Genomic DNA, 9,252 nt, shown 5'->3' with positions numbered 1-9,252 from the left:
AACTCTTCAACATGATTTCATTGACTCAACATTTCATAAACGTCTTTAAAGTCTTCAACTTGAGCATATTGTTCAATATAACTTTCATGCATGATTGGGTTATGATTAAGAATAACAAATGAATTAAAATAGGCCTTGACAACATATTTGCAACTTTGTTGTATAAACCTTTCTTATACTTGATTACCAAATGAAATTGTTGTAGGAATCCCATCTACTTGAAATGTCTATTTTGTTGTAGCTTGGTTTGCGATTGTAAATATTGCAAAGGTTCAACATGAATAATCATTTCTTTACCCACCAAATAATGCTTCCAATTCTTCACGCTTTGTACCAAAACATACAACTCTTTAGCATAAGTTGAATAGTTAATTACTGCATTGGTAAAGGTTTAAAAATAATAACATATTGGCTTACCATGCTGCATCAAAACTACATCCATAGAACATTCCCTTGCATCGGTTTTAATTTCAAATGGCTGCTTAAGATCTGGAAGTAATAGAACCCGTGCTGTATTGGTTTTCTCTTTCAAAGTGTCGAATGATTTTTTCTGCTTGCCTCTCTAGTGAAAGCCCTGCTTCACACTTGTCAAAGCATGTAATGGTACTACAATGAGTGAAAAGTTAGCGATAAATTTTCTCCAATATTGGGTTGCTCCCAAAAAACTCCAAACTTCTGTAACATTGTTTGATTTAGGCCAATTCACAATGACATCAACTTTTGAGGGATCAATCTTCAATTCACCCCCTCCTACAATATGATCCAAATAAACCAAAGAGGTTTTCCCAAATTCACATTTAGACAAATTCAGATATAACTTTTCCTTTTTCAATATATTTAAAACTTGTTTCACATGCTTGACATGCTATTCATGAGTCTTACCAACAATAACAATATCATCTAAGTAGACTATGACAAAAGCATCATGTCATCAGGGAATGGTAGCGATACATCATTCATAACTCTTATGAATGTGGAAGGTTTATTGCAAACCCCAAACGAAAAAAAATAGCCATTCAAACAAACCTTGTTTTGTCTTGAAAGAATTTTTCCAAATATTATCTTCAACAATCCTATAAACTTGATGATAACCACTTCTCAAATCTAACTTAGCAAAGTAAACAACTTCCTTTAACTGATCTAGAAAATCATCAACGTGAGGAAGAGGATAACGATTCTTTGTTGTAATCTTGTTCAAAGCTCATAAATCCACACGCATGTGCCATGTACCATATTTATTTTGAACCAAGACAGTAGGAGACCCAAAAGGAGATGTGATAGGCCTGGTGACCCCTTTTTCAAGCAGCTCTTGAATTATCTTCTTGATTTCTGCATTCTCCAAAACTGACATTCTATACATGCCAATATTTGGAAGTGGTGCATCCTGTTGTAAGTGATTCTCATGTTTGATTCCTCTTTTTGGAGGCAACCCTTCAGGTTCCTAAAACATATTGTCATAAGTGTTAACAACTTCAACCAATTCATGCTTGAGTTTAGAATCACATCCTATGAAAGCTTCAAATTCAACAGTATCTTTAGCTTTAATCATCAATAACACAAAATTATTACTAGCATTTACAAGCCTTTTCATCTGACCAACACTAACAAGAGATAAGTTCATCTTCTTGCAATGTGCTCTAACAATATACTCAATTCCATATTTAAAATATGATATTTGTTCTCATTATGATAGAATATGGATTTTTGATCATACAAGTATGGACTCCCTAAAATAATCCCGCAAATATAAAGTGGTACAACATCAAGCTCTACCTCATCTATAAAATTAGTAGTGATGGTGAATTTGAGTTTACATTTTCTTGTCACTTGTAATTTGGCATCATCACATATCCAACCCAAAGGGTAAGGTTTAGTATGAGGCATAGTTTCTAAATTGAGTTTCTTCACAATTGCTTCAGAGATAAGATTGACTTGGGATCCACTATTTGTAGAATTTCCTGCAAATTCTCTACAAATCTACCTCTAAGATCATGTAGAAAATCTGACTGTAGATTAACTCGATAATGCAATATACCAAAGCAAAATACTATAATATACTTCTACTATCAAACTTGCAGAAGATTAAAGATAGAGCTGAATCAGAGCTGAACACATATAACCATAAGAAGAAAAATCAATACACATGAAACACAGGAAATACTCAGGGGAAAGCCTCAGCTAAAAACCCCACTATCTGTATTATCATACAAGATGGAAATATATCAGAATTATACAAAACCTTAGCTCTCAAAGCTAGCCAACTCTCAGTACAATCCTCCTATATGCTCACAGGCAATCAAAGCTTCTCACAAGCCTTCTCCTCTGCCCTCCAAGCTCCTATTTCCTTGCGCTGTTTCTCTTGGGTGATCGTCCAGTTACCAAGTGGAAGATTGATCTCTCACACTGATCCTACACCTTGTTAGAACTGCGCAATCCTCAAGGAACCTTACCTTGACTGCATGCATGAGTTTCCTTTATAGGAAAACACATGCAACTGATAGTTGATGAGCCCCATAAATGAGTAATTATATGGGCTCATTCAGCCTCCTAATTCGACTTAATCCACCATTATCATTAGTTTATTGCATGTTTTTGATTATATTTATGCTAATAGAGTGAATTGGGTTAGTCATTATGCCAACAAGTCTAATGTGTGCTTTATGCAGATTTTTGGTCAATTTTGAGACAAAATCAAAGGTTTAATGAGCACTTGGCAGCCAAATTCGTGGAAGAACAAGGGAGAGGATTTGTAGGAAGGTGTCCCCTTCATTTATGAACCCTTACCTCGAATTCTCCATCAAAAACTCGGAGCACAAGGGGCAGCCAAGCAAGTCAAGTAGGACTGTTGTTAACTGCAAGTTTTGGCAGCCAAGTCCCTAAAGTTTAGGAGGGCTGTTGGGGTCCTCAATTTGTATAAATAAGAAGGCTTAGGGCCTCATTTCAGTTAGTCATTTTTTAGGCAGATTTTAGTTAGTTTTTAGTCAGATTGTAGTCAGATGTTAGTTCGATTTTAGTCAGTAGGTTAGCTCTGCATTTCAGCACATTTTCGAGCTTTTTCTTGTAGACAGTTTTTGGGATGTAACTATTATTTCTTGATCAATAAAGATGAATCCAGCTTTGCACCAGCTCTAATATTTCTTAGGAGGCTGTAGCTCTTGGGGTTGGGCCCAACCCAAGTGCCCAGTACCTCCTTTGTGTACTTTTATGTGTCTTTGCTGCATTCCTAGAATAATTTCTGTTACTTAGATTAACATATTGCTTTGTTATTTAGGTTGCTTTTGATGATTGAAATAGATTTTCATGTTCAGGTTGATTTGATAGGTTGGTAATAGAAAATACCTGCAAAAAGGCCATCAAGCAACCCTTGATCTCACCTCTCCCTCCTTAGGACCATGAGTTGAGACCAAGGCATACTTGCTGCCACAAAAACATTGTTTTGCTTTTCAATGCAATTGCAAGTGTTGGATTTTTAGATGGAAAAGTTGATACCAGTTGTGCTTGCATATTTAGATCTGTTCTTGCTTAGGTTTCCATAATTGTTTTGCATGATTTACTATTCACAACTTGCTGTTCATCATGATTTTTGGTATTTAGGTCAAATTAGGTTAAAGTAGCTAGATCTTTGGTTTTCCTAGTCTTCGTTTGGTCAGTTTGGAAAATAATGTGCAGAGCACCTATGATACCTCTTTGCCTACCCTTGCTCCATCAATGCAACCTTCACTGTCCTCTAACTCGGATTCTTGTCTTTCATTTGCCACATTTTCTCACTTTTCCCTAATTCCTACGTTCTTGTGCAACATTACTTCTTCTGTCTTCGAACAAACCCAATCGCCTTAACCACTCCTCAGCCTCATTCACCAGGTCCTAGGCCTCTTCACACCCTCATTGAACCTCCATTCCCACTTCTCCACCTTTCTTCCACCATCAGCCCTTCAAAATTCCCTTTCGGAACATCCTGTAGAAGCTACAGAACATCCTGTAGAACCCCTGCAGACTTCCTGTAGAAGCTCACGAAAGCGGTTTCTTGAGATCCGAACACTGTGAAACTCTATGGAAGGGTGCTAGGGACCCCTTAGGCCCTCTTCTCACTTTCACAACCTCCTGCAAGCGCCTGCTCCATTTCCTTTCGCCAATCAACCTCTACACAGTCAAAAACAGTTAAAGCACATGCATAATAATTCTACAAGATTACTCAAAAATACAAAAATATGTTCCTTTTCAGATTTTGCTTTAGAAGTAGCTTAGTCACATGCAATTTACCTTTTCAAGAGTCAATGGCATCCATTTCTGCAGCTTTCATCCCTTTTCTTGCACGAGTAGGGTTAGTCGGTAAAACTAGGGTTTTCTAGGGTTTGCATTTCCTTTCAGCTTTCTGTTTCTTTCTGCAAGTAGACTAGCCTATTTTGAGTTAGCTTTCATCCATCATAGTTAAAATCTTCTTCTAAGAGCTCATAGAAGTTGGCTTAAGCTCCTAGCGGACTTGTGCCAGCTGATCAAGTGACAGTCGTGGCAAGAGCTAGTACTTGTGCATATAGCACTGTCGCTTCCAAGTTTGTTACGAACTACCGAGTTGATAAAAGTAAAGAAGGGAGTCCCAGGAGTTGCAACATCATTGCTGCAATACTGGAGCTCACCAATAGTACACTGTTCTTGACATTTAGCTCAACTGAGTCTTTCTCAGAATAGACATGCATGAGTTTCTAATGAGGGAATCTTTAGTTATCTAGAGTACACTGGTTGAGTGCATGCATGCAACAATTGACTGTTAACTCTCTATTAGTTCCTCAAATAGTTTGGAACTAATTTAACTGGACTTAACTCAGTAAACTGAGCTAACTAATTACAACTCAAATATAACTCAATATTATCTCCTTAATTAAGGGATAATCTCCTTAATTTAAGGGATAACTGTTGCATGACTGCAGAAAGACTTCTAACTTGAATTTATCCAACTAATTAATCCATAATGAATTAATTAATTATTTCCAAGCAGCTGGTGAGACTAAATTCGATTTTAATTCACAATTTTAATTCAAGGACAAATTAAAATTGGAATATTCTGGATTCTATTTTTATCATTTCTTGTTGCTATTTTCAACACTCCCTCTCAATAAGAAAGGAATTCAACTCGATTCTGATCGTGAACCTTTGGAATGTTATGCATGCACCACTTCTGTCTAGTGTGGTTTCTCCAGCAACTTCAGAAACAAAAAAAACATCCAACCTCAATCAAAATGATGCCTCTGTCATCAAAGTCTTTGACTAATATTGCCTCTGTCGACTGAAAACTTTGTGCTTCTACTGACTCAGCCTTTCTGCAATGTTGTCAATCCTTCTCTGCACTCTTCAGTATCTGACTACTCTAGCCTCTGTCAATACTCAGCCTTTCTACACTGTTGTCAATCCTTCTCTACGCTCTTCAGTATCTGACTACTCTAGCCTCTGTCAATTTTATCTCTGACTGCATCAATCCCACTGATTCCTTCCGCTACTATGTACTTTGGGCTCTTATAGCAAGGTATGATCCATGAGATAAAACCTCTCAATGGACCCTGTCCAATTTCAACCTTCTTGAGACTATCACTTCACATCACCCCACCTCACACCTGGAGGTATGGCTGCATGTGATCCCTCTGCTCACTTCTCCAATTGTGGCTCCTCCACAATTGTCTGAGACTTCTTATGGGACTGCATGTTGAGAGGTAATTTACTCTCCCTCTCAACCACCAAGTCTCTAACATTTGCCTTGCTCCTCAAGGCTTTGCATGCATCTTGAACCTCAAGAGCATACAAGTTCTTGACTTGTGAACCGATCTGCTTCACCTGTCTCATGGTGATGTGTCTAAGGAAAACCTTTCCCTTACTGAAGACAACATCATAGCCATTGTCCTCCAACATCGCGATCGATAGCAAGTTCTTCTTCACTCCAGGCACATACTTCACATCTGTCAAGGTGATAGGAGCTCCATGCTCCCTCTGAAAAGAAACCGTGCCCACTCTTGAAACACTAAACCTTTCATCGTCACCCATCTCTATGCGCATCTTGAGGTCTTTCTCCTCCAAGGCACCAAATAAAAATTTATGGCCAGTCATGTGGAATGAGGCTCCACTATCAAGAAACCAACCACAGCCAATCATCGATGACACCATGCATGCAATGACGGTGAATTCCATTTCGAACTGAGAGGTTAATGCCTCGCCTTCCGATCCTTCCAAGGATCCCTTCTTGGAATTCTTCGATGGGCAATTAGTTGCATAATGACCCATCTCGTGACAATTAAAGCATCTCACTTTAGACTTGTCAACCTTCTTCCCTCGATGAGAAGAATTCAATTTGGAATGGGACACCTTCCCCTTCCCTTTCCTTGCCTTGCTAAGGCTAGATTTTCTTCATCATCATCCTTGGATGAAGAACCATCTCGTGTGCTCCTCCTGCATGAGATCAAACCATAGTCATTCCCAATCCGACAATTTCTCCCTTCCATTCACAAAGTCCTAGTAGCTATTCCAGCTCTTTGGAAGGACAAGGAGAGTGAGGCTCTCCATATCATCATCGGTAGTAGTTACTCCCACACTTCCAAGCTCATCTCTATAGGTGGTGAGCTTGTTCAGATATGTGAAAATAGTATCGCCGTTCTCCATCTTGATTCTTCGAAGCTTATCCTTGAGTTCCAATTTCTTCTGGTCGCTATTATTTTGGTAGAGTTCCTTCAATGTCTTCCACATTGAATATGGAGTATCCTTCCCATGGAGACTCGAGACAATATGGTCTCAAACTCCCTCAAGGGGGTTCGTCTCACCCTCGCCACACACTTCTTCCACTCAGCGAACTCTTGTGCACTGGTTGAACTTGGCTTTGGGATTTCTTGATCAATGAAATCCTTCAATCCATTATCTTCTAATACAACCTCCATGCGATCTTTCCATGCTATTTAATTCGAGCTGCCTTCTAAGGCATACTCGAGTCTCAAGCCATAGAACGCCATTGGCCAACCTTGAAGTATGATAAGAATTCGATTTGCACCTGCAACACTAAACTTCAAACTTCGAATTCTCTTCTCCGTATACTGTTCATAGCTTCGATAAACTAGGCTCTAATACCATGTAGAATTTCCTGCAGATTCTCTACAAATCTACCTCTAATATCATGTAGAAAATCTGACTGTAGATTAACTCGATAATGCAATATACCAAAGCAAAATACTATAATCTACGTCCACTATCAAACTTGCGGAAGCTTAAAGATCGATCTAAATCAGAGCTGAACACATATAACCATAAGAAGAAGAATCAATACACATGAAACACAGAAAATACTCAGGGGAAAGCCTTAGCTAAAAAGCCCACTATCTGTATTATCATACAAGGTGGAAATACATCAGAATTATACAAAGCCTTAGCCCTCACAGCTAGCCATCTCTCAATACAATCCTCCTGGATGCTCACAGGCAATCAAAGCTTCTCACAAGCCTTCTCCTCTGCTCTCCAAGCTCCTATTTGCTTGTGATGTTTCTCCTGGGTGATCCTCCAGTTACCAAGTGGAAGATTGATCTCTCACACTGATCCTACACCCTGTCAGAACTGTGCAATCCTCAAGGAACCTTACCTTGACTGCATGCATGAGTTTCCTTTATAGGAAAACACATGCAACTAATAGTACATTGTCCTTAAAATTGATCTCAATTGGGTCTTTCTAAGAATAGACATGCATGAGTTTCTAATGAGGGAATCTTCAGTTATATGGAGTACATTAGTTGAGTGCATGCGTGCAACAACTGACTGTTAACTCTCTATTAGTTCCTCAAACAGTTTGGAACTAATTTAACTAGACTTAACTCAGTAAATTGAGCTAACTAATTACAACTCAAATATAACTCAATCTTATCTCCTTAATTAAGGGATAATCTCCTTAATTTAAGGGATAACCATTGCATGACTGCAGAAAGACTTCTAACTTGAATTTCTCCAACTAATTAATCCATAATGAATTAATTAATTATTTCCAAGTAGCTGGTGAGACTAAATTCAATTTTAATTCAAGGATAAATTAAAATTGGAATATTCTGGATTCTATTTTTGCCATTTCTTGTTTCCATTTTCAACACTATCAAACAATGTATTAACTTTTGTATATTTTGCAATGAACCTCATATGAAAAATCTCACTTCTTTCGTTATCATTTTGAGATTCAATAGGCTTAATAGAAGAAATAGTACTTGCATTATAAGCGATACCTTTCATTCCCATGGCTGTGATTTTGGTTTCATCACCTGAATCAAATCCTAGATCTTGTTGAGTTGTAGAAGCAAACTTTTGTTTCTCCTTATTATTGAACTTCTTTGGTCTCATTTCTGGATGTAATTTCGAACAATGGTCTTCATCATGGCCATATTTTGAACAATGTTTATGGGTAAGTTTCTATCCCTCTTTCTTGACAATAGCATTATTTTTTCCTTTTCCTTTAAACTTCCCCTCTCCTTTGTCTCCATCTTTGAAAGGTTTCTTGCTAGTCTCTTGAGGAACATTCTTACCTATTGATTCTAAATGTGTTTCCTGGACACATACCTCATCTAGGTTGGTGGGATTAAACATAAGTATAATATGCCTCAAATAACCATGTAATCCACCTATGTATTTAAGGAGAGTATCTTGTGAAGACAAATCAACACCCAAGATTAAATCTCTTCTTCTAAATTCTTGTGTGTAACTTTTGACACTTTGATCTTTAGCTTGTCTAAAATTTTGACAATCCACTCTTTTTGCATGTAGGCTAATGGATAAAATTTCATTCTTAATGCAACTATAAAATCATTCAAAGAAGAGATAATTTTACCACTATTCTTCAAATCTTCTTGAGTTTTAGCATTGTTGAAGCCAAATAAGTGAGGAGTGTTGTACCTTTGAGATGGTAATGGTCAGCTATCATGCAGAGCATATAAGATAATTATTTTGGGGGTTTTATTTTAATTTGGAGGACCAATGAATGAAACAAATGTAACACTGTAATGCCTAACCTTTTGAATAATATTAATACCAAAGCAGAGGGCTGCTATAAAATTTCACACAGTGATTTAGCTTGTATGGTGGTGAGTAGAAACAAAGAAATAATATGATTATCACAGTTTTCAAATTGAAAATTAAATAATCATAAGTATGAAAACCTTTAAACTACATTCAGAAGGTTTAAGAGAATATGCTTAAGCTTACAAAAGATTCTGATGATTTATTGATTCAGAGGGAATTAATTAAACA

Source organism: Pinus tabuliformis, chromosome 7 (genome assembly GCF_031772625.1).
Source record: "Pinus tabuliformis cultivar Carrire ecotype Pingquan chromosome 7, CPIR1, whole genome shotgun sequence".
Taxonomy (NCBI): Eukaryota; Viridiplantae; Streptophyta; class Pinopsida; order Pinales; family Pinaceae; genus Pinus; species Pinus tabuliformis.
This window is presented reverse-complemented; position numbering follows the sequence as displayed.